The 27,793-nt window shown below is 41.0% G+C and overlaps 1 pseudogene; it reads left to right on the plus strand.

The window, feature by feature from the left end:
* The first annotated feature begins 6,358 nt into the window (after positions 1-6,358).
* On the plus strand, positions 6,359-26,549 carry LOC145393986 (uncharacterized; annotated as a pseudogene).
* The last annotated feature ends 1,244 nt before the right edge of the window (positions 26,550-27,793 follow it).

Consider the following 27,793-nt stretch of genomic DNA (forward strand, 5'->3'; position numbering starts at 1 on the left):
TTGGAACAAGCTGAATGGGAGCAAAGTTCCAGCAAGAAGGAGAGGTACACATCGACAAAGAGAAGCGAAAGAATTTACCCAGGCGGGATGGAAACACAGAAGCACAGTTCCTGAGGACAACAAGAGGAACCCCATCAAGTCATTATGCCTTTTTAGGCATACTGAGGCCAGTGATGGCAGAAAATACATTAGTTAAAGAAATTTTAATGTCAGCCATGAGGAAGTTAAAGGGGGGAAGTGATGGAGGAAGAGCACCAGAATTGTTTAAGGTGGAATTGGAGGAGAAAGTCTCAGCAAAAAATTCTGCTTTATCAGTAGCAGATATAGCTACAGAGCCATCAGAATGGAAAAGAGGAGGGAAGGCTGATGAGGTAAAGTTGTTAGAAAGATTTTCTTTTTTGTAAGGAGCCAGAAGGAGCAGGAAGATTTGAGTTGGAGAGTTCAGAGTATTCAGTACAAATGAAATTATTTTTAGGAGAGTGAAGAACAGACTTTGCATGCTTCCGGGCAGAAACAAAACAGATGAGATTCAGAGGTGGGTTGGCTGCATTACCTTTTGTGGGCCTTCTTGTTGTGGACACATAAGAATAAGCGTGATTAAACCAAGTTTTTTTTTTTGCATCAGCCGCATTATATGTGAAAGGGATGTATACTTCCATACCCAAGAATATAACTTCTGTAATACGCAAAGCACACGCAGATGGCTCTCGGCCATGGAAACAACAATCATTCCAAGGAAAACCAAAGAAGTACAGCCCGAGGGCATCCCAATTGGCAGCTCCAAAGTGCCACAGCAGCCACTTCTTGGGACAGTCCACAGGTCTTACTGGAGCTATACGACATGTTAAGGTGATAAAGCTGTGATCAAAGGAATCCAAAGGAGAGAAAAGCTTAACAGCATAAGCAGAAGGATTAGTCATAAGAAAGAGGTCAAGAGTGTTGGAACTCTCACCATGCAGCCAGGGATACAGGTAGGGTGCTGTACCAGCTGCACTAGGTCATTAAGAATAGAAAAAATGTAGGTTTGTTCAGCAGGTGGATTTGATATGAAAGGAGAGCCAAAGGTGGTGGTGAACGTTGAAGTCACCTAGAATGGAGGTTTCAAGGAAATGAGAAATTGATAGGATATATTCCACTTCACAACTAAGATAGTCAAAGAATTTTTCGTGTTTAAGTGCAGGCTGCTGATTCCAAACGGTGCACTGCTTGTAGAGTTCTTTGTTTCCTTGAAAGTGTTACGAGTCTGTTCTGGGGTGAAGAGGGATGCGTTGTGATCCAGTGGAAGTGATTGCTTACTCATATGTTAAGGGGTTGTTTTTCAGACTCAGTGAGTGTTGGTGTTATGTGACATATTTGCGTTGTGGCTTATGAGTATGTTTGCTTGTTCTTTGCAGGAAAAGATTTGTTGGGTGTTGGAGGTGATGGCGACCTGGGTCATGGAAGTTTAAGTTTGTGATTTAGTGATACCGGTATGCATTTTGCAGAGCCGAGAGGGGTCTGCAGAGTGACTAAGTGTTGCTACAAAAGTCTTCCAGTTTTCCAGGTTTTTTTTTTTTTTTTTTATAATTTTGTTATTGACTTCATTCCTTAGTTCTTGTAGCCTTGTGTTGATGTCTTGTGTGTTTGGTAGATGTGAGTTTTGTCTAAGTCTGTTGCACTGTCTTATGAGGCGGGCATTCTCCAGTGTAAAGTATGAGTTGTAACGTCTTCTATTTCCTCGTGGATTGTGGCCTTTGTCTGCACTGAGTATGATGCTGAACTTTGTTATGTGTCTATTAATGTTGCTGATAAGTGTATTGTTTACTGCTGAAGTGCTGTTTTGCTTCTTCAGTGAATTTTGTCCAGTCTGCTTTCTTGCAGTTCTCGTATGTGAGGCGTGATAGCTCTGGTTTGGATTGTGTTTCTACAGTGATTATTAACATGGAATGATATGTAACCAGTATGGGTCCCGTTCGCAGGATCTCCAGCAATATATTAGATGAGTGTATAATATTTCATAACAGGAAATACTTTTGAAATTCACTGTTTTCAGGCGTTTATCGTTACAATCAAGCCAACCAGTCTTCTCTCAAGTCAGCTCCAGTACAGTGGGATCAGGTCAGGTTTAACATAACATTTAGACTATAAGATTCGTTACTCATCAAAACCAGCCAGCACTAGTACAGAGCGTCTATTCATCATACATATTAAAAAAAAAATCTTTCACGCCACTTGACAAAAGCAACCATGACTAATTAGACCAATTATCAAGTATTACTGGGTATTGTCAACTGGCCAGTCAACAAACATAACTGGATATTTGTAATAGGAAGTCCATCTGGGACATTTACCAGTAAAACCGTTGGAAATATCAGTTGGCCACCGCCCCCCCCAAAAAAAAAAAAAAAAAAAATTCAACACATCAGTTACCAAACGTAACAGTCATGACACTCAACAAGCAGAACCAAACACACTTTGATCACACACCAAGCATAACTAAAACATACACATACCACTGGGCAGGCAAAAAAAAACATAAACAAACCACTCAATGTGCAAAGATAAAGCATAAGCAGATAACTCATCAGGTACAGCTGCCAGCACTCCTGCGTGTTACAGGGGCACGAGGGTTTGAAGAGATGTGGCACCACTGTGATTATTTACTTGGAAACAGTCCACGTGAGTGAAGCGGAGTAACATCGATATAGTTTCGTTAAGCAAAGATGTGTGTTATATGTAAGCTCCACTTCGCAAGGTTGATATTTCAACCCCAATTATTGGTATAATTTACATTGTTCCACCTGAGGATAATAATCGCCTTTATATGACGTATTATGACTGTTCACAGTTTTGAGGTGAACTGACGTGTAAGGAAGGGTGGGAGGGGAGGGAGGGTGATGCCCAACCCCACCTGGGGTAAGAGGGAGGGTCCCCCACATGGAGTCGGAGAGAGGGTGGGAGGGTGCTGTAAGCTTCGCACATGACACGATGAGACGAGACCACATCTGCATCATTACCCTCAATACGTAAACTCAGCAATACTGAACAATCGTAAAACAATGAGTAACTTCTTAAACTATGTTTATGTGAGGAATAAATCATGATAAAAAGGGAAAACTATATGTTTCAGTTTATGTATTAAGGGAATATTACGTTGTATAATCATAAATTGTGGGTGAAACCATACCCATGACTTGAGAAGACACTGATCCAGACTGAGACTTGTGGATGGCAGTCTTCAGAGAGCAAGGTTAGCCCACTCTAGTAGTGTTAATCATATCATTATAATCATTATAACATCTTAAGCTAAATGACTAAATAACATGGTAATCCTAACATTAACACCTACACTGAGACTAAAATTGATAATGGAGTTAAACTGCTTTATAACTACCTTAAGGAAGGATTCTGATACACCAAATGAATGTGGTAAGTATAGAGATAGATAGATAGATAGATATAGTGAATGCCACTGTCTGTGACCATGGCCTCGCTGGCTAACGTTGGCAGAACTGACCGGAGTGGTGGTTGTAACACTGCCCCGGGCGTCTTTGAATGGAATGTGGAAAATTCCACTCGATCCTTGACTTTTCCTTACTCACCGTAGTAAGGATGAGTCATCACCCTGCCCATGTGGCTTCCCAAAGGGTTTTCCGACCGTTTCATAGTGCCATTATGCCCCCTAGGTGTGTGGGAAAGGAAGTATCTCTTTGCTTTTCTGTACTCCTTTCTTCTGTCAGTTATAATAATTTCCCTTTACAAGGACACTTATAACTGCAGTTGACATCACGATTACAGGTAAATACACTTTGACAAGTAAATGCTGTGGCTGTTTCACGCAGTATCGTTGAGTATCAGGTAATTACTTGTACTATGATTCAGACTGATTTGTACTAAACAAAGGCATCGTGAAAATCATGTTATACACAACTTACATTCTTTGCACTTCACATCACAGGTACACTGATGCTCATATTCAGCATAATTTTCTTGAGTATCGGGTGAAATGATTTAGTTATAGCCAGGCAAGTAATTTTCGCCTGCTTACAAGTGGTTTTCTTTCAGGAAACAGGTAGGCTAACTCAAGGCACTTCCAATAATTTTTTCACCAATATCCAATAAACAGTAACACTTATTGCACTGCATTTGTAGAACTTAATATAAAACACATATCATAGCACTTAATATAAATCACTTATAACATCCAACATTTCACTTACTTATAAAAACACACACACTTGTGCGTTCCTGTATACTGTTTACACTTTCCCACACACCTGCTCAGTAATCACGCTCGGAGTGATACTCGGAAAAACATTTAGGGCATAAGGGGATGTCGCACTCTGCACATTGGTATGAGGTCTCTTTGCGTGCTGGAAGACGGAGTTTGATCGTGTTACAGACGTGGCACCGCCTGTAGGCCTGACGACCTACTGTGGTACGGTCAATCTCTACCAGCCTGTGCCGCCGAAAGTACTGGGCACAGCTTGGCCTGTCCATTGTAGCTGCTATCCACCGCCTAGCGCCTGACACCTGTACAGTTGCATATTCTTCAAGGAGTTTGAGTGCAAGCTGTCTCTCAAAGTTTCATCGCGAGAGAGGTTTCCTGATGAGCTCCTTGAACAGTATGAAACTGTTCAGGACGGCGATATAAAGAAGGAGTAAAAACGTCTTCATGTACCACCTACAGGACTTATGTCGGCAATCAACCTCACCAATTTGCATGTCCGATTCATCAACGAGCCACATGTTGATATTATAATCGTTGACAGCATCTGGCTTTACCACGGGTTCCCTGGTCCTGCAGTCTGTTCTTCCAGTTTCCAGAAACACACCCTTATGTACTGTAGACAGCATGTTAACCCGTCTCTTGTCATGCCAGAGAAGGGCTAACATGTTGCCACATTAATTGGTCAGAAGGGCTCCTTTCTCAGTATCTGCTGGAAATACAGGGAAATTCTTTCTGTTTGCTCTAACAGTTCCACAGGACCCAGTACCGTGTTCAAGGAAATACTTGGTCAACGCCGGAGCAGTGTAAAAATAATCAGTATACAGAATGTGGTGCCTGTTGAAATACATTTCCATGAGCACTTTCACATCTGATGCCGAGAAACTGAGGATCGTCACTAGGTATATGAACAGCTGTTGCCGAATAATCTATTACATCCAGCACATATCCAATTTTGCACCCACAAACGACTAAGAATTTGAGGCCAAAGCAGTGACACTTCGAAGGCACATACTGAATAAATGCCAGCGTCCCTGAATAACACCAGCGTCTCGTCAATTACCACTTTCTGAAACGGACGAAAAGCCCTGACAAATGACTCCTTGAGCATTGTTATGATTGGTCTAATTTTCCACAACCTGTCGTTCGGTGCAGGCCTGTAATTTCTATTGAAATGAAGGAACCTTAGAATGGCCAGGTACATGTCTCGGGCCATATACTTACCAAAGACAGGTGTGCCCACGAATTCATCAACCAACCAATAGTCATGGAGGACATGTTTTCTTACTTGCACCATCATTATGGTAAGGGCTAGCCACACAAACATCTCCCCCACCTCCACAGGTATCCAATCACGCACGTGCATGCTCTCACTGGCAGCCACATCCAGCCATCACACACACATGGCCTTGTGGAATATTTTTCCTGCACCAGGTATTGCATGATAACAGTACAGTAGTGAAAATAGCCCTGAATATACTGCTAGTAATCCAGGGCCTGGGGGGAAGCTCATCCTCCTGCACACCTGCTCCCTCCTTGTCGAACACCGACACAGATGGCTCAAAGCCGGCTCCATATTCCCACACAAAGGTATCGACTCTACCCGCACGTGGTAGAGCTGGCCGTCTGCCAAGTGCAGGACGTTTTTTCTGTGTTCGTGCACGCCCATGTGCACGCACACGGGCAGGGGGTGAGGGGAAAGGAGAGGGAGAGGTATGGGAGGTTGGGGAGCAAGTGGGTGATGACTCACCTGATGCAGGACTTGCCTGGGGAGACGTTTGGTGCTGAGTATCACCACGTGGGGCCCGTGTGCGAAATATCACTCCCGAATGGCCCGTTTTTGGTGATTCCGCCCTTGAGGTGTTAGGCTGACGTGTAGGCGAGCGTTGTAGGGCGCGACATAGGCGAGCAGGTGGCAAGCAAGTAGGAGAGATGGCTCTTCGGAGTTTATTTCACTGATGGCTGCCAGCTCCACACTCACCTGCCTGGTGTACTGGGTCATCTATCTCCTCCTCAGTGAACTCGCCACTGTCGAAGGCCCTTCCCTCCTCCTACAGGAGTTTGAGAACCTTCTCTGGCATCTGAGAGCGGCTAGGGGTCGGAGGGCGAAAGAGGTCACTCACCACGTGGTAGCTTCTCTCCTCCAAAGACATGCTCTCACAAAGTGTCCGTGAGGACACAGTGTCGTCCAAGGCACGACCAATGGCACTATCACTTAGCCCTTTCCCCTTTCGCGGAGGTCAGTGCAGCGATAGGCCTTTCACGTTGTACAACAGAATCAGACGATGACAAAGAAGAAGACATGGCTCCTCACGCTACCAGTGCCGTGTACAGATTGAACCGCACATCCGTGGGGTACCTGGGGACCCTACCTACCCGGTGGGTAGCATAGCAAATGGTCGCGAGTTCAAAGGCCCAAAGAGTGGCAGGAAAGTGAGTGCTGTATATGCTGTCAGCCGGCGGCACTCTGTGCCCTGAATCTTGAAGGCCATACACGTCAGCCGGCAGTTAGTGGTTAATAATATAGATGGCAGCTGGCATTCGGTCGTCTTTGACCAAATCCTCATCAAAAGTAATAGGTTTCTGCACACCCATATTGTTGCACTTTCCTTACGTTTTCCAGATAATTTGGCACACACACACACACACACACACACACACACACACACACACACACACACACACAATAACTTTATGACCTCGCCTTGCTAAAAGTGGGTGATAAAAGTTGATTGATCGACTGGGGGAAAAATAGAGTACAGTACTTGTACAGGAATGAGCACAGATAGTCCAGCATATACTGGGATGAATCTTCAAATGTTGTGTAGTTTTGATCCTGGTGTCATTTGAAAGCTAAGACTGTGTAGATTAAGAATCTGCTGGGTGCCCTCTTGTCACCCTTGAGCGTTTTGCATAATTCAAGATGGCGTCAAATATGGCCGTTGCATTAGAAATAAGTTGCATATACAAAGTAATACAAATTGGAATTGTGTAAATTTGCATATTTTTGTGGTAATTGTGTACCAAAACATGGTCAGAACCATTTGCAACCAAATGTTGCATGATAATACTGATAATTTAGGTGAAGCCATAAATGATTCAAGGAATGGCTTGACTATCTGAAAAAAAAAAAAATGCAATCATATCAAATCTAGATTCTAATTAAGTATTAAGCCAATAAGTGTTTCTAACATTTCAAAACAGAAAAAGTTATTGGTAGGCACCACAAAATGCATACTAAACTTCATTATGGCTTAAAATGAGCATTAATCAACACTTTACAAATATCGAAACACCATGGAAATATCAATTTTACGACCAACACAGCAGTGAAATTCTACCTATATATGACTAATGTCTACATCCATAATAACTGTGCCAAACCTATATCACATGTCTTAATCAGGCCAAGATACTGGGAAAAAAAAAAAAAAAAAAAAAGTTCTCTTGTGAATTGGTATTCAGTGTCATTTGCGATGTGACACTGAAAACATGTGAACAGTGTATGAGTTAAATAGATTTCCTCACTAGCACCCCATTGCTTCCTACAGGTTTGTTGGATGGTTAACCGAAACACTGTTGACACTAGATGGTATAAGAGCAGCTGACAGCGATTTATCTAATTTGGGATATAAGGTCTCGTTTAGACTGATTTTTGTGGAGTAGTGAAGTTTCTGAACTTCTGCACCTTTTATATCTGCCGATACTTTTAACTGTTTTGGAGAGTGCATATCTCCTCTTCCTGGTCATCAACCAGTGTCATAAATTTTAATGCTTTACCCCAAAAGATGAATATGGTAAATAAACCTGAAGATGTCAGCATGAGCAGGTCTTCACTAAAGTATACCTTGACGTTTTGAATTACAAACCATCTTGACCTATTTGTACCACCATGTGCTCGGTATCTATCAAATAACTCAACAAAACCGCTAACACGTACTGTATTTCGTCTTCTTCCATGGTATGAAGAAGAGATTCCAACTCACCATCTTTATCACAGTTATCAGCACGGAAATTTCCAGCTGATGCTACTTAATTTGGCAACACGAATTTCGACCTGCAGTCGACATATCTTGCATCAGGGAGTGCGATGCTCAAGTCTTACTATCAGATTAAGACCAACTCATTGACCTTGCCCTGTGACTTTGATCTTTAACCCAATGCTTTCAAAATAACGGTTTCATCCTTTGTTCAGTTTTAACACCTTCACCAAGATTGTTTTAAATAAGATTAAAAAAATAAAAAGTTAAAGTTGACCTTGCCTTCTCATCTGAACATTTGACCAACTGGTCTTAAAAATACATTATTTAAATTTTTCCTGAGCATCAAACTTTCCACCAAGTTTGGTAGAAATGTCTGGATTGACCTTAACGTAGACCTATGTGCGATGGTCTGTTTCGTCCAAAATTTGATCATCTTTTCCTCTGATGACTCTCGATCATAATTGCAGATTTGATGCAGTATTCATTTAATAGATTTCCATAATCTTGCTGACAAACAGACAGATAGGACAGACTGACAAACATACTGAACCTGATACAGAACTCCATTGCGATGCCCGCACGGATATAATAACTCCCACCAAAATAAGGATAACAGTAACAAATCGCATTACGAAGTTGGAGAAGAGACTAAAGAAAAACATTTGGAGAGAAAAATATGCACGTAGAAAGGTTGTTGGTAGCAGCATAAATCTTGAGAGAGAGAGAGAGAGAAAGAGAGAGAGAGAGAGGAAAAATGTGATGCATAAAACATGTTGCGCTTGTCAGTTAGAGTCGGGCGATGCTAGTGGGAAATCTTGGGCCGGCGTTGGTGCAGGATACTTGATGGTGGAGAAACTGGATAAAAATGAAAGCCGTCAGCGTAGTGTACAGATAATCACAACTTCTAAAACTAAATTATATTACAGCAGTTCACGCTTGAAGGTGTGTAACATACGAGTATTTCCTGGTGTTATTTTTCTGTAAAAGTAACACCTATTAATTTTCCTTAAATTTCTCAATGATGTGATTAGGTCCGGTTTGCCTCAATAGCTTTCGAAATCAACTCGTTTTGCTGCTCACTTTTGTGATTTTTTTTTTTTTTTTTTTTTTTTTTTTTAGCATGGTGACAAAGTTTATGAATAGGTACTTCAGTAACACCTTTTTATTTTTCGATATGCTGTGCAGGGATGTTTAGGTAGGTCTGCTGTAGCTCTAACATTTCTAGGATAGCACGGGTTTGATGGTCTGTTTGTCACTTTTTGGTTCCTTTCAGCAATGCAGATAATCCACTTAAGTTACATCTTCTGTCTTTCCATAAGTTTTCCAGTGATAGGCCTACTTCCTGTTAAACTTTAACAGTTTCTGAGATAACTGAGTTAAAGAGCATATTTTGGCCCTTCTCCCTCTTCTTGTTCTTTTTTTCGTTTCTTCTTCTACTTCTTCTTGAAAGTGAGAGCATCGTTAGGAACACCCCTGTCGGCTTGTCTCTTAGCAACGATAAATTCGGACATAAAGGGCTTCACTTCCATAGATTTTTAACGACTTTAGCGAATCCAAATCACACCTCACCAAACATCACTCCATTCCACTCTCACGTACCACACCATATAAAATCTCCTTCACACACCACACCACAACACAGCAAAGGCATTCAGCGAAGGGCACTGAAACCCCCATATCTTGTACTACTGCACATTTTCAAGAATGCAGTGGTAGATTTGGCGAAGAATCACATAAGTATCACCTAGTACTTTTTCATAAGTTTTCTAACGATGTGTAGTACAGTGCGTAGATCTGCTGTAGCTCTAAAAATGCCCCCAAAGAACCACGCTTTAGTGCTGTTCTTTACCAACCTGCTATCCTACAGGATAGGTATGGCGGTGCTCTCTGGCGCTTGCTGCATGTGCCCGCTGAAGCAATAAAAATGAAAACATTTACCAGTATTAGTGGATAAAAATGAAAATCGTAGTTTAATGCATAGACAATGATTCATATCGCCTGAAACTTGATGAAAATTAGAGCAGTCACTAGTGCTAATACAATATAACTGGTACCTCCTTAAACTGGATAAGGATTCGTTATTATAATTAAAGGAGGAAAATGTTCTCGGAGCATTAAAACAAAGCAATTCTTTGCCAGTGATCATGTAGACGGCAACACTGAACCACCAAAACTTCCTGGGTAATCATGTGTGAGATCCTAATAACTGAGTGGCTACGTGCGTGGGTCCCTGCCTCACCACACAGACGCGTCACGTTTTCAACCACACAGTTGGTTTTCATCTTTATCATCATCCCGCTGGTCAGAAGCACACAATGGTGCAGCCGTCCATCGTCGGCTAATATATGTGGGAGCTATGAACCTATTTCCCAGTAATTCACCACACTCTTATTTATCAGATTTATTTATTTTAATGGGGATTCATGGTTTAGCTTCAAAATATTTAATCTCCTTTTAAAAATCATTATATTTGGAGAATTTCATCAAACTGAAACATTTTCCCATGGAAATATTTTAATGGAAATGAAAAAGACCCAAACACTAGATCAGCAAAACTTTTCCCTTCAAGAGAGAGAGAGAGAGAGAGAGAGAGAGAGACAAAATCAAAATCTGATCATTTCCAGATGCTACGACACATTGTTTTTAAGAGACTGGACGTCCTAGGCAGGAAGTAAGACAGTCCAAAGAAGTCAGTTGCAAGCTGACCAGTTGCATATTTGAAAGATTGAGGTTATCGGATATAAATTGTATTACAGAAGTGAAGAAAAATGCAGTCAAATTTCACACACACACACACACACACACACACACACACACACACACACACACACACACACACACACACACACACACACACACAAGAAAAATAACTTTTTTTTTCTGAAAAAAGAAGCAAAATATATATCGAATATTTGCCAGCATTTTTAAGTGGTAATATTTCTAAACTTTTAAATATGATTCTGAAAAAAAAAAAAAAAAGTGATGATTTACAATGAAAAAACAACGGCTTGAAATTTAATGTGTGAATCTAGCAATAGAATTACCTGCATTTGGAGAGGAGGGAAGGGGATCAAATATATTGTGGATCGATCTATATTCTCACTGGCATGCTTGTTTTCGTAACATCTATTTCTTAACTATTTATTTTACACACATCACCTTAACCCCTTCGCTAAGATGATATTCCTTTAAGTATATATAAGTATACATATTCAGATATGATATACCATTAGGTAGCAACAACAATAAAATGATACTAGGAAATTAATCCGTCTCTGGTTTCATTCCCTGTGGACCAACCAGCCCCATGCCCTTTCCTGTTTCCCTCCTTCAAACTTGTTCCACACTGACCAATTTTCCTCCATGGACTATTTTTCCTCAAGGTTCTATTCTTCTCTATGGATATGATTTTGCCAAGGATTCATTTTCCCCATAGGCAGTTTCCCCATGGATTTATTACCCCAATTGACCATATCTTCCCATACACCTAATTTTCCACTTGGACTTTTTTTCACATGGACCAATTTTCCCATAAACAATTATCTCAATGATATAGTCCCCCATCTGCCTAGTTTTTGTCGTGGACCTAAATTTTCCCATGGACCTATTTTCCTTATGAAACCATTTTCCTTACGGACCCATTTTCCCGTGGACCTGTTTCCATCAATGGACCTCTTTTCACCAATGGACTCATTTTCCTTCAAGGACCTATTTCCTTATGAAACTATTTTCCTAATGAACCCATTTTACCATGTGCTTGTTCCCACCAATGGACCTCATTAAACCCATGGACCCGTTTTCCCTCATGGACGTTTTTTTCCACCATAGAACTAGCTTTCGCCGTGGACCTATTTTCCACCATAGAACTAACTTTCGCCATGGACCTACTTTCACAATGAACCTATTTTCCACCGTGAACCTGTTTTCACCATGGACCTATTTTCCGCCACGAACCTATATCCCTCCATAGATTTATTTTCCTCCTTGTACCTATTTTCCCCCCTTGACCCAATTTTTCTCCTTCCACGGACTAATTTATCCCCAAGGATCTATTCTTCCAATGGACTTATTTTCATCAAGACCTGTTTACTTCTTACTGGCCTATTTACCCGCATGGACTGAAATACTGTAAGTTCTGGAAACTATATCCACTTCAAGGGGAAGCACTGAATCCTAACATGGGCTCACTGTATTTTTTCCAAATTGTCTCTTTTCTCCAAGAATCGATTTTAACCCACTGGATCTCTGTTTCCACTTGGACTCATTTCATCAAGGACCTATTCCTCCATGGGCCTATTTTCCCTCATCGACCTATTCTAACCATGGGTCTGTTTTGCTCATGAACCTATCTTCGCACATTCAATCAACCATCAACAACCCCCCTCCCTCCTCCTATCCTGCCACCCACCCACCTACCTTACACTGCCCATGCACCTACGCTAAGTCCACCCACTTACCCGACCCACCCGACTGTCACCCACCCACCTTCCCACCTTGCCCATCCACCGACGCTAAGTCCACCCACTCACCCAGCCAACCCGATCGTCATCCACCCACCTACCCACCCCAAGCCAAGTACTCCCCACACCCACCCTATCCACCATGCAAACTCCACCAACAGGATGACTCAACAATTTAAGAGAGAGAGAGAGAGAGAGAGAGAGAGAGAGAGAGAGAGAGACGTCGGAAGGGGGGGGGGGAACAGCAGCTTCTACCATGTAGATAGCATCATATCGTACGGGACGAGTATATAGCCTACTGTATTATCTTTCGTTATTTCTGAACTATCAACATAGCTTACATTAACAAAATGGTACTGGAGAGGGACGCCTTCTTGTGGTGGCAGCGACATAGCCGAGCAGCTCCAATACACGGTTATACAACCGTTCCTTAGTCCCTTCCTATCCCTTGAATGGAAGATGGTGGACTGTAGAAGGACAACGACAACAACAACAACAATAACATTAAAAACATCAACAAAGAGTATCCTGTGAATCCAACAACCGTGCTCACTAGTTAGTCTAAGAGCGGAACACATGACTTTGTCCTGTGACCCTGTACTTCTATGGTTTCAAGCTAGATAAATTCCGTTTTAGTAAGGAGACAGGAAGGAATTGGTCTGGCAATAAAACAGTGGACGAAAGGAATAAGCTACCTAGTAATTTAGTAGCTGTCCCATCCACTGAAAGTTCAAGTTTAAGCTAGGTAAGCCTATGACAAGTAAGGGTTGGATATAAAAAAAGATCACCTGGTTACTAATTCATACTTTTTTCCCCTTTTTCAGGTTTCACTGTGATAGTCTCTTTTCTCCTTTGCACTTTCCTATAATATTTGCACGTCAGGTTTTCTATACTGCGTAGTGTGCCTCCTCAGTTTTTCCTGCCGGCTACGGGGAAGGCCTTTATTTTCCAATTCCTGTCTTATTATAGTAGTTTATTCACATTCTTTTAGGGGCTGCCTAGCATGGGCCAACTGACCTACTGCAGTTATCCTCTCTTCTTATGTTCTTATGTTTTCTGTTCTTCCAAGCCATTGAGAATACGGCTCACTGTGGTGTGGGTGAGCGGAAAAGGGTTCAGGAGGAGGTAGGCTTTCTGACAGACGGGATCATCAATGTTGTTATCATTACCATCATCGTCGTCGTTGTTGTCGTCATCGTTATCATCATCATCCTTCTTACTCTTACTCCCGTCTAGAAAGATGGGATGAGGTTGGATAAAAAAAAATAGGATAGGGAAACGACAAACGAGAAAGAAATGGGGCACAGTCATCCACCACATAAATCAAGCTTTGGAATCCTGGCTGCACCTTACATACTCAGTCATCTGCATTTTGTTATCTTTATAAAGGCGCCTCTCATACACCTATCCCACTCATCATTCTGACGAGTAGCCGATTAATTTTCCTCATTACAATGGCATTCATAGTTTTAATGTCTTTAGTTGCCTTAAATGTCAGAGCTGAATAACTTAACCTTGGGCCCCTACGCTCATGTTTATATGGGGCAAAATGGGATTGACGATGATAATGACTGACGATGAGAATGAGGATGACGACTTTTACAAACTACCACATTCTCCGACGACGAATTATTCACTTTATTCGTACTACTCACAGGCGATTTAATACAACTTAGGTGAGACTTTTCGAACTACTGAAGTTACGCATGACTTCCAGTGAATCCCTTCACTGCTAAAGGTCTCTCCTGCATTGCATAAAGTCGTCTGTATGTTGAGAGAATTAAATAAAGGCGTCGTAGGACGGAAGGATGGAAGAAGTCCCCGGGATTTCTACTACGCTCTCTCTCTCTCTCTCTCTCTCTCTCTGAGGGGGACATATTTCGAAAGAATTTTCGCTGCGATTTCTTTTTTTGTGGTACTTTCTTATCCTCGAAATGCATTAATTTTAGGAAACCTGTGCACATGAGCGAGTTTGAAAATCTCAGTTAACATTGGCAGACTCGTAATAATTACTCGGACCTGAATATAACTGATTATAACACAGGAGTAAGATACAAGGGTAGTCCCAGTCATGATGAGTCTAAGTTCCTTCACTATGATGGGCCTACCCAAAGCTAAATAAATTTGTCAGGTGTTGGTAAAATTAAACAAAATAAAACGAAATGAAATAAGCTAAAGACATACTGGTACTGATGAAGTTCCTCTTCTCTTGTGTTACGTCTTTTTGCCCCATAAACCCTAGTACATGTTAACTGTTTTAATCTTACCATCGTCTGATAATTTTAACAAGGTTTAGGTAAACGCGTCGCAGAGAAGGGTTTCTTGAAAGGTGCTGCATATCCCCTTAAGTTTGGAAAATCTCCTGGTATAGACACTAATATGTCATAACACAATATGTAAGTTATAGGCATGTAACAGTTATAGGAATTGATATATCATAGCACAATATGCAGCCTAACACTAGCACAATATGCAATGTCTGGTGTTCAGGTGGAGACGAACGCATCATCTGGCGAGAATGCAAACACAGACGATCAAGATTCTCATGATGTGTCAAACACTTGGAGTAACTGACGAAAGCCAGTCAGCTCACGTGATGGAAATGTGCCGGGCACTACACACATACACACATATGCACACACACGTCACTTAGCCAGAAACCGGCCAGTAATATATCCCGATAAATCGGAGGTGAGAGTCAGAGAACCAGAGAGAACCAGAGAAGGCAGACGGGGATCGGAGAGACGAGAGAAGGAAGTTTAGAAGATAGGGTAGAGAAGGAGGTTTGCCGCCATGCTGGCAATAGGGGGTGTCACGTCACTGTCTATCACATAACTGTGTCACAATAAAAAAAAACCTTAACCCCACAGTGTCTATACCACACCTTCACTTATGATACAAGATAGACAGAGAGGCAAGGGAGACACGAATACCTGCCTCAAGATAAAACCCACAACAAGCAATCCAATGCCTCACGTCCTTATACTGGTAGCAGCACACTACTGGTGACACAGGTGCCTTGCCAATCTACATCTATAATCCCAACTTCTAGCTACAACTATTATCTACATTTGGCAGCAGCAGAAATCTACTCTACGATACCGACATCGGTGGCAACGATTTTCTACAATATCCACTTTTATTACCTAGCTACCTACCTACCAAGTTACCCTACTAACACTGGTGGCAGTGGTTAAAGATGAAAACAAAAACAGCAATAAAGCAGCAGTAAAGAAGATTAACATAAGTATCTACGAAACAACACTACCATCAACTGCGATATACAACTCTACAAGCAGCACTTCTGTGATTTACATTTCTATGATCAGCTACAATTATCTACAACGAATTATGTACGACTTACAACTCCAAAATCACCTAAACCAAGTAACAAGAAGAAGACAGAAGAAGAAGAAGAAGAAGAAGGAAATGAAGTAAGGAAGCAAGACGGAGGATGGAGTAGAAAGTGACAGCTGTTGACCCAGCAGTGAATGCTGCCCTGACGTGGGCAGCTGAAGCAGCACAACCACCTGATCTCTGACTCAACAACCACAACCACCACAGCAACCACAACCACCACCCATAACCACAGTGACACCTACCAGGGACCAGCAGGAAAACAGTGGGATCAACAGTTGCTGATGGGAGTGTAGCATCTGTCAATCAAAACAGCCCTGACTTACCCCACCCACAACCAACTCCATCCATCACCATCATCATCAACATCCCTACAAGCACCGTCTTCACTATCACCATTCCTACCGCAATTAAACTTTTAGTGAGTTAAATATTTTTTTCTTTTCAAAGTTCCATATTTTATTAGTACTTCATCATTTATAATTATACCTAACTATCTATCTATCTATCTATTGCCAGACGCCACAATCCCGTAAGGGGTGGCCATTGACTTTGAGTTGTTTGTTTTACAGGGAGGGGCACTAACCCTCCACCAACCCACCTGTTGACAAGTAGGGAACACGTATGGTTTGGTTATATGGTTACCACCCATACCTAACTAACGTATATATATACCTACAGTAATGCACTAATATTAACTCATTTATCAATAGTAAAGTAATATCAATACAACATACTAACAATAATAATTTTATATATATATATATATATATATATATATATATATATATATATATATATATATATATATATATATATATATATATATATCCCTACATAGTGGTAGACAATATAGACTACACGATGTACTGTACAGTACAGTACGTGTATTATTATTTTAATTTAATGAGCAATCAGGAGAACTGTAGAATGTGAGTAATACTATCTAGTGAGTAATACTATTATGTTAAGAAAAAAAAATGCATTGTGCCAGATGAATCAGCATTAGCACTGCCTAATAGCCACACACAAATAGAAACAGAAAACAACCACAAAGAAATGACTCTGCACAAGTACCGTAGAAACAGAAAACCAGGAAACAAAAAACCCACCGGAAAGAGAAACTGAACAACATACAGATGAAAATTACTTTGATGTAAATAATGATTATGATTGGTCAGAGTTTTCATGTGTAGACAATGAGGATATAGAAATTTCATACATACTTATTACAATCGAAATAACCTAAATAAGAGACTACTCAGATCAGGAAACGCATATGATTTACATTCATGTTAGAAGTGCAAGGAATTTCAAGTAAAAATGGATAGACAAATACATATTGAGACAAGTAGAGCAAGTAACAGTACATTACCTCCTCTACAAAATCACTACACTTACTGTGTACCAGTGTTTGTTTGTCGTGAGGACAAAAGTCTCAAAATTTTCAGGTAATGATAAAGAAAGACTAGATAGACAGACAGTGTTAGACGAATGTGGGCAGCGTTTCATTATAGAAACATCACAGACACAAAGGAAAAAATAGCTGAGTTTCAGCTAGAATGAATCAGGAACGTTGTCCAGTTGCCAGTTTGCTTCAGTCAGACAAGTTTTTGCAAGTTCAGACATATAATGAGTTTAAGAAAAATTCCTGATAAAATTCTCTGAGGGTAGGAATTTTTTAGTTGGTATAGCCCCAGAATTACATACAATTGCAAACACACTCCAACTCAGATTTGGGTGAGATAACTGCAGATGTGTCAACCATTTAAAGAATTTTGTTTGCTAGCATAGAAAACTCAGATTGAGTTGGAGCTGAAGGTAATATGTCACCAGTGCGTGTCATTGACATCATTAGATATACGAGTGTAGCAGCACTATGTAAACTGCCTGAAAGAGTTATAAAAATCGCAAAGACAATATCATATAATCGAGGTATGTGTTTACTAAATTATGTATACAAGGTTGAGTTGCATTGCAATAAAGCAGGTGTGACTGAGATATGACAATGCAATAAAACAAGGATTAATGTGGCAGAGATTGTTGCAGTGATAAACCAGTAAAACGCCTTTTATCAGCGAGGCATGAGTGAGGCCATTTAAACTTGAAAACATTGAAATGTCGCCTTATGCCCCAAGGATGCCTAGGGTATACTGATAGCTATCTACCTACCAAGTTTCATGCCTTTATGACAAACTTTCGGCCTGTGGCCCTCTTTTGAAGATTTTCGACGTGCTGTACTTGGCGCGTCACGTGCCACGTGCACCACCTAGGCATGATGAGACCTGTCAAAAACAAATCTTAAAGAATTAGGCTATCTTATGGTGCAAACCACTCAGTGATCAGCCCTATGGTTGCTGAGATGTAAGCTTCTCAAAGGTGTTACGATCGGGCCGGGTTGGGCCAGGCCAGGTCGGGCCTCATATGTGAGAAAATGCCACTACTTGACGAGAAACTTGCGAGGATTTCGCCCTCACTCGTAATAAATCAAGTATAAGTAAAGTGCAGAGTACAGACAAACAAACTGTCAGAACTCAAGAACTCACTCATGAACACCAGGCAACAGACAGGCTCAGAAATTCAGGCATAGCCCAAGCAGACAACGTGCAACTGAAAGGCCAAAATATGTAATATCACCCCGTAAGTAAAACTCAAGAGATAAACTGTGTTACAACTATGCAAATCCAGGCTGCTCAAGATCTGAATGTTTAATAAAAAAACAAAGAGGACAGAGACAAATCAAAAGGATTCGAACCCTATTCTAGGAAACACAAAACTGTCGGTCACTGGGCCACAGAGTATAAAACAATGAATAAATATCTGTCTATAAGTCGGGGGAAGATTTTTTCAGCACAAAAGACGACAATACATAAAACAATCAAACAGAGTAAAGATAGGAAGCCAATATGCAAATGAAAGTATTTTGGTTTCGGCTTTTGTGAAAATGAAAAGATATAATTATTTTTGGAATCAGGCACACTACTCAAATTAATAACAGAAGATAAAATATAACGATTTTTTTTTTTTTTTAAGAACAAAAGTAACAATCATGGGGCAACCAAACTTAGATTTATACACTGTAGATGGTAAAGAAATATCTGTAGAAGACATGATTGAGTTAGACATGAAATTTACAGAGACTACTAAAACGATCACTACTATATTCTACACAGTAGAGAATTTATCCATTAAATCAAATATGCTTCTTGGCCCAAGTACGATGAGAGAAGAAAATATTTTACTTAAGCCACATTTCAACGGAATATAATTTGATGAATTTTTAGAGGAAGTTTCTTCTCCAGATACTACACCCAACAATTGCAGAAAATTCCAAAATAACAAGAGCACTTAACAAAAGAAGTAACAAAGACTGTACCCTACACTCACTCAAAGAAAACGAGCAAACAGACCCTCTCTCTCACATCTCCCAGCCAAGGTCACGTAAAAGCTCACCCACAACCAGTGGCGTACCGAGGGGGGGGGAGGGGGCATGCGGCCATGGCCCTCCTTTTGCACTACAGAGTGTGCGTTTCGTACACGGGTGAGCCAGGATTCGCGCCCCGCCAGGGTAATAAACTTTGGGAGCGTTCACCCGGCCACGTACTTTATTGGCGGACACCAGGGGTGCTGTGGTTGAGCCAGTGTCGCTTACTATAAAGTATGCTTGCACCCAGTCGGCTTGCGCGGGCCGATTACACTTGGTTCACAGACTACACACGCATCCAAAGCCACTCCAACACTAACAAGCACTTCTCACCGTACATACAATCTCTACTAGACAGCCTCAGCCACTTGGTAGAGATACATTGGCTGCATCGTCCCGACTTCGGTCGGGATTGGCCGGTCCTGCAGTGGATACTCAAACGGCTGATGATGATGATATATATATATATATATATATATATATATATATATATATATATATATATATATATATATATATATATAAATTGTTATTAGTTTATTACAGTTGTAAAGCTGTTTGATCGAAATGTGAGCCCTTGAATTTTAGTAGTTTAAGGTTATTGGAGAGACTGTATCATGACTCAGTAGCAGAGTACCTAAAAATGAGTTTAGAATATGTTATATTTATGTCGTATACCCATTCCATATGGCCTCAAAATGATCATAAAATTGGCCAAAATGCAAAATTTTCTAGGGGGAGGGGGCTTACTGCACCCCCCCAACCTCCCCAGCTGTACGGGCTCGTTGCGCTCGCCAAAGTCATGCCCCCCCCCCCCGTTCAAGTTTCTGGGTACGCCACTGCCCACAACTCACCCAGCTTGCATTAGCCATGATATGACCTTACCAACAAGATCTTCATGAAAGTCACGATGAAGAGGAAATTGAAGAATTGCAATTTTTTTTTTTTTTTTAGAGGAAACCTTCAAAGTGAAAGATCTTTCGTTAGGGAATGCTTTATGCTTGATAAGTAACAGAGGGGAAACGAATGTCTTTCTAATAAACGAGAAGAATGGAGATGTGCAGATCAATAAAGGAATTTGCATATGCAATTTATAGACTTGTCCAGCTCCCATACGTGAAGTAACAATAGCTGGAGCATCAAGCAAAATAAAATCGTCACACAAAGAGTGCATAATTGAGCGTTTGATTCATTCAGAATTTTTAAATGTAGGGAATGATCTACCGGATTTACTACAGAAACATCAACAGACAGTTGCACTGCCTGGTGAAAAATTAGGTTGTGCCAGTTTAATACAGCACCATATTAATGTACTGTAAAACAAGACACAACCTATCTACGTGCCATCATGATAGAGTTGCACATTTGCAGTGTGCATTAGCTGAACTATATATGGATGAAATGCTTATTCGTTGATTATTATCGGACACCCAATCAGCAAACAGTTACAGATCGTTTTCTCTTGTCATTGTTAAATGATGTCTTCCAAAATATTGGACCAGAAAACAATGCATTTTCAACAATCAATTTGTTCGGTGGCTATTACCAGATAGAGTTAGTAGAAGAAGAATGGAAATACACAGCATTTTCTACAAGTGGTGGTCACCTTCAGTGCCGCAGAATGTCCATGGGGCTTTGCACGGCTCCAGGCCGTGGAGTGGATATGGAAGTTGTGTAGATTGGCTTGGGAAGAGGGAAGGGTTCCAGAGGACTGGAAATCAGGTATAATTGTTCCTTTATACAAAGGAAAAGGAGAGAGAGAAGTATGTGGTAACCATAGGGGTATTTGCCTACTTAGTGTGACTGGTAAAATATATGGTAGAATACTCACTGATAGGGTTAGGCATATGACAGAGGAGCTAGTTGGAGAAGAACAAGGGGGATTTAGGAAGGGAAAAGGGTGTGTAGATCAGATATTTGTTCTAAGATGTTTAGTGGAGAAGTATCTAGAGAAGGGAAGGAAAGTGTATGCTGCCTTCATGGACTTGGAGAAAGCTTATGACAGAATAGATAGGCAAGGTATGTGGAAGGTATTAAGAATATATGGAGTGGAGGGAAAATTGTTGAGTGCTGTGAAGAGTATGTACGAGGAAGCTAGGGTTACGGTGCGAGTGGATGGTGAGCTGAGTGAGTTCTTTGATCTCAATGTGGGACTGAAACAGGGTTGTGTGATGTCTCCATGGCTGTTTAATATATACATGGATGGGGTTGTAAAGGAGGTGCAGGGTAGGGCAGTGGATGTGGGGGTGGCTCTAATGAATGAGGGTGAGATTTGGAAGCTTCCGGTGTTGCTGTTTGCTGATGATACAGTACTGTTGAGTGAAGATGAATGGGAGTTGCAAGATTTGGTGAATGAATTTGGGACAGTGTGTAGGAGGAGGAATCTGAAAGTTAATGTAAACAAAAGTAAAGTTATGGTGTTTGAGAGGAATGAAGTCACAGTGTGCAGTGAGGTTGGATGGTGAGGATATGGAGAATGTGAGTGCACTCAAGTACTTGGGTAGTGTGATGAGTAAGGATGGAACTTTGAAGTGCGTGAAAGGGTACAGCAGGGAAGGTTGTTGGTAAACTGAAAGCAGTGATGAGAAATAGGGAGGTGAGTATGGAAGTTAAGAAGTCACTGCATGATAGTATTGTGATCCCTACCCTGACGTATGGAAGTGGGGCATGGACCTTGCAAGAGGGGAGCAAGTCAAGAGTGAGAGCAGTGGAAATGAGTTACTTGAGAGGAGCATGTGGAGTGACGTGGAGGGACAGGTTGACGAATGAAGAAGTGAAGGAACGCTGTGGGGTGGATGTGGATGTGGTTGAGAAGATTAGGAGAAATACACTGAGGTGGTTTGGACATGTGAAGAGAATGGAGAATGAAAGACTGGCTAAGAGGGTGTATGTAGGTGAGGTGGAGGGAGGGAGAGGGAGAGGTAGACCGAGGATGAGGTGGAGGGATGGAGTTGAGAGGTAGATGAGGGAGGGGGGGGTGAGTTGGGGGGAGGGTAGTCAAATGGTGGGTGACAGAGCGACTTGGAGGCGTTTTGTCTGCGGCCACCCTTTGCGGGATTAGGGCGTCGGGCTATAGATAGATAGATAGATAGTGTTATCAGGAATGCTAGGTGATGGCATTTTTGTTGATCTGGATGACATTATAAATGCAACATAAACAATAGTTGAGCATTTACAGAAATTAGACAAGCTCCTAAACAAGTTAGGCGATGCTGGCTTAAAAATTTAGTTGTTTGCATGTAAATTTTGCTTTAAAGAAATTAAATTCCTAGGTTATAGGCTCAGACGAAAATAATAAAAGCAGTAAGGGATTTCCATGAAACCATAAATGTGGATGAAATACGACAGTTTCTAGGACTTGCAGGCAGTGGTGGGCAGGGTTCCGAAAATAAGCTAAACAGTTAATAACGAAGCTAACGTTGTTAACTGGTTATCGTTTTCGCTAACTTCAAAAATCATTATCGAACTAATTAGCTTCCTTTTAATTTACTTCAGCTGAATTTATTTCTGCTAATTAGCTTCAGCTAATCAGCTAACTTCGAGTCCCCTAACGATACTGACGAGTCTACATCCAATACAAGCCATTCTCACTTTGGTTTGTTTGTGATGAATAGTAGAAACTTAAAATAATAATAATAATAATAATAATAGTAATAATAAATTAATACTAATAATCCCATACAGAGGCACAGATTTATAATTACAGTCCCTGCTTAGATTGCGCGCGGATTAGTGTGAAGGTAAACAGCGTTTACCCTGTGTTGACTAAACACGTGTATTCAAGTTGCAACCAGAAGTCAGTCCGTCACTCCCGTGTCAGTGTCATCTACAGCGACTACCAGATTTGCTATGGAAAGAGACTTAAGTGAGGACATAACTGTGCTTGACCCTGATGATCCTGGGTCTGCTGAGGAGACTCCAGCATCTGTTTTTAGGACGGAGGAAACTGTGACAAAGGCTGAGGGCCAGGCTGGCCAGCCATGCCATCTCGACCCTCATCCATGGCCCCACCTAAGTCAATATTTTCTATATCTGCCAGAAGGTGAGAACGAGAAGAGCACCGGCAGCTTGAGCTTCAGGTATGTAACACCCAAAATACACATTTATGTAGACATCTTTAACAGCCTACAGGGTGCCATATTAAATTTAAAACTTTTGTTTGGGATTTAGGATGAAGGGAAAACATTTTCATTTATTAATTTGTCAGTTTACAAAAATATGTCTCCTAAATTACTTTCCATTAATTACCCAATTACCTTAACTGTTGTGAACTAGAAATTTAGGGATAGCCTACATCAGTGGTTCTTAACCTTTTTAGTACCATGCCCCCTCTAAGAATTGGTCCTTCCCTGCACGCCCCCTTGCATCAATTAATAAAATTCCTTCCAGGATTTTAAAGAAAAATGAAAAAAAATATTAGTCTCTTTATTGAGCATGAATTCCTTGGTTAAGAGAATAACAAAAGTAATTAGAAAAATTCCTGCTTTTTCCCAAGGGCTCGCGCCCCACCCCCCCTTGAAATTACTGACACCTAACTAGGGGGGCATGCCTCCCAGGTTAAGAACCACTGGCCTACATTTTCAGACAGGTTTCTTCAGCCTCATGGTTTGGTAACCCTGAATTGTATGCATTGTTTTCTTTATATTTCTTATTTAGAAGGTATTTATTGAACTTTGATGGATTGGACATTCAGTATATTATATGAAAATATATCATCTCAGAAAAACATACAAAACTCTTTACAGGTGTGTTTTGTGCCGGCCCAAAACCACCATCATCAAGGGACATGTGACGAGCCTCCACAACTTGAAGTCCCATATTAAGAGGAGCCACCAGTCTCATTATTGCCAGTTTGAGGACAGGATCAAGGCGGGCTCTTCCCGAGGGAAACGCAGGCAATCCTTGGAAAGTAGCAGTGGCAGTAACATTTCTCCATCTCCAAAGAGAATGTGCCAGCCCTCAATTTCCGAGGCATTTGGCCAAGTAGCTGCTGGCACTGCTGTCCTTCAGTCTGTGGTTGACACCAAGATTGTGGATGCATTCATCTGCAACATGTTGCTGCTGCATGTAGTGGAGTCCCCACCTTTGTCAGCCTGATCAAGACACTGAACCAGGTAATTCCATTTTTGTTTTTAGTTTTGGATGATATATGTATATATTTTCTTTAAATTTCAAGTCACATCTCATCAGTTAATTACAAGTGAGCAGACACTATGCCCTGTTTGTCACTATTGTACATATTTTAAATGTAGTGTATATATATATATATATATATATATATATATATATATATATATATATATATATATATATATATATATATATATATATATATAAAGTTGTAACAGTAATTCCATTAATGACAGACTTTGTAATGTTTATTAATACAAAATTTACTTCAGTTATTAAGGACTAATTTTTTTCATTAAAAAAAAGTTAGTTTTACAGACAGTCTTTAATATAATACAGTATTTCAGCATCATTAGCTATTACTCAATCATTTATTTTTATTTTTACAACATATCTTCTTACTCTTTACATTTTATAATTTTCAATTACAGGCTGCTGCGGGATATCCCCTGGGTGGCAACTACCGCAGACTGTTGGTCGGCTCACAACAAATCCTATCTGGGAAGGACGGTGCACTGGCTGGACCCCTAAACCCGCATGAGACAGTATGCAGTTCTGGCCTGCTTTTGGCTCAGAGGGCATCACACCTTTGATGTTCTCGCTGAGGCCGTGGTGGACATCCACTACAAGTTTCACCTGCAGAACAAGGTGACCAGGACCACAACAGACAATGGCAGCAACTTTGTCAAGGCATTTGTACAGTTTGGCACAAAAGCTGAACTCTTGCCAGACATTCCTGAGCCTGCCATTGATATAGACATGGAGCGCATGGAGGATGAAGATCCCAATGCCGGTGCTGTGGATGAAGAGGTTCAAATAAAGAGCATCTCTATTCAGCCTGCCTTTGATGAGAAGCTTGACAAGGCAGAGTCGAGTGCCCACATCCTGCCAACGCATATGAGGTGCGCAGCCCACACCTTAAATTTGATAGCCACCGTGGATGCTGATAAGGCACTTCTCAACATTCATTTCAAGACGGCCTACAGAAAAGCCATTTCAAAGCCACGGGCACTATGGAACCAGCAGAGCTGCAGCACAGTGTCGGCAGACACCATTCTGGAAGAGTTAGGGAAGAGACTGGTGGTCCCCAACAGTACCAGATGGAATTCCATCTATACTCGATTGTTGTCCTCAATGGACTGTTGCTGAAGAAGAGACCAGTTGTTCACAGGGTGATGACGCAGCTAAAGCTGTCGACTTTCACTGATTCTGAGGTTGCCTTCCTAAAGGAATATGTGCACGTGATGTCCATTGTTGCCAGGGCTTTGGATACGATCCAGGGGAAGAAATAGGCCTATCTCGGGAGCCTTCTGCCAACTGTAGCAATCATTCTGATGATGCTGAATGAGGTTAAGTCCAATGGCCTCCAGTACTGCAATCCTTCGGTAGAAGCGATGATTTTAGGCATCACAAAAAGGTTTGGGCCTACCCTAAATGACCAGCAGTGCCAGCTGGCATTTGCTTTCCACCCCTAGTTTCGTCTGTTCTATCTGGAGAAATATGATCACACCCAAATCAGCAAGGTAACCAGGGCTATGGAGATTGCCGTGGAGGAAGCCCTGAGAGCCGAGGAGGATGGAGAGGCCGGCAGCAGCAGTACCAGCGATGGAGATGATGATAATTTCTGAAATAAAGTCCAGCAGCCACCTGAAAGAAGAGAGAGCCACAAGTCCCTGAAATCCAGGTCACAGAACTTAGTGAAAAGATGATTGGAATCCCTCAGCTCCCGCTCAATGGATGTCGTCCTGACTGACGTAGCCTTCTTGGATGAGCAAGTGTTGATTGACCTGTTCGTGAAGTACAACATACCTATCCCATGTAGCGCTGCAGTTGAACGCCTTTTCTCCATAGGCAAAGACATCTTGAGGACCAAGAGAGCCAGCCTGTCAGATGCCAACTTTGAGTGGCTGATATTTATGAAGGGAAACCAGCATCATGTGGAGGCAATGGAGAAGTCCATGAGGGAGCAGAAAGAGAAGACAGAGTGAATGGCTGGATTAATAACAATAACTACAGGCATTGATGAGTCTGAATTGTTTGGTTCTTTGCAATTTATATTATAAATGCCTTGATCTTACTTTCTTGAATCCATGAATTGTGTAAATTTGAATAAATTCTTATTAATAATTATTTTTTGGGGAAGGTTTTCAGTTTTCATCAGTACTGGGAAGTCATGATCAAAGTTGTAACTCATGCTTAATAAAGATCTTACAAGCATTGATGAGTATGACTTGTTTGGCTCTTTGTTGCACTATAAAATATAAAAGCTTTGATCATCATCTGAAAGATCTTATCCTGGCATGATTTACCTTTTTCTAAAGTTCTGTGTCTAGGCTACAAGATATTAAAACTTCAACTACCTAGGAGTGTTTCTTTAAGGGTTTTAGAGCCAAATAAACAAACCAAATTGGAATTCCAATAGTGAAAGTTTGCTGTTTTTCGAAAATCGTTAGCTTCCGCTAAATTTTGCGGCAGTCTATCGGTTTTGCTCAGTTGGAGTTGACTTTTGAGTTAGTGGACTATCGGCCATCGAAGCTAAGTCTTCGGTTTGCTGTGCCCACCACTGCTTGCAGGATATTACGGATCTTTTACACTGGGATTTTCTAATATAGCAGAACCATTATTCCACCTGCTGAAAAAAAACAATCTATATTTAAATGGAGAGACGAACAAAAGATAGCATTTATTACGGACGTATTATTAAATAATATTGAGCATGCCTCTGGAAAGAACACTCTCTCTTGCACTAAGGAAAGTCAGGTTCAATTTTTGTTATTATTAGAACAGCTGATCGGACATGTGCTTTCGTGAGCCGATTGGTATGCCAGCAGCTACTTTTCGGTAATGTTGGTATGCCTGCTTACAAGACTGTGTTCGAATTGTCTGAAACAAAAATCCAACAATCAAATACCTCTGGCATCATTATAGCATAAGAGAGCCACCGTTCATAAACATTTTTACATATTAAAATAAAGATATAACAGGTTAGAAGACGTATAAGATGCCAGAAATAAGATATGCTGATGAAAGCAACTGGTTCACCGATAATAATCGAACGATTTGAGTTTGTCATTTGTCAAACTGTTTCCCGGGATTATCATCACTGAAGAGAGAAATGACATATTTGATCTCATCGAGGATAAAATAAAAACATAATCTTTAATAAGAAGACAGATTGAGGGATAATTCCGGTAAAAATGAGGATGTGGCCCACATGGGAGGAGATAAGTAA

Source organism: Coenobita brevimanus, chromosome 26, assembly GCF_032717465.1.
Source record: "Coenobita brevimanus isolate Jiangsu-jjx chromosome 26, ASM3271746v2, whole genome shotgun sequence".
NCBI lineage: Eukaryota > Metazoa > Arthropoda > Malacostraca > Decapoda > Coenobitidae > Coenobita > Coenobita brevimanus.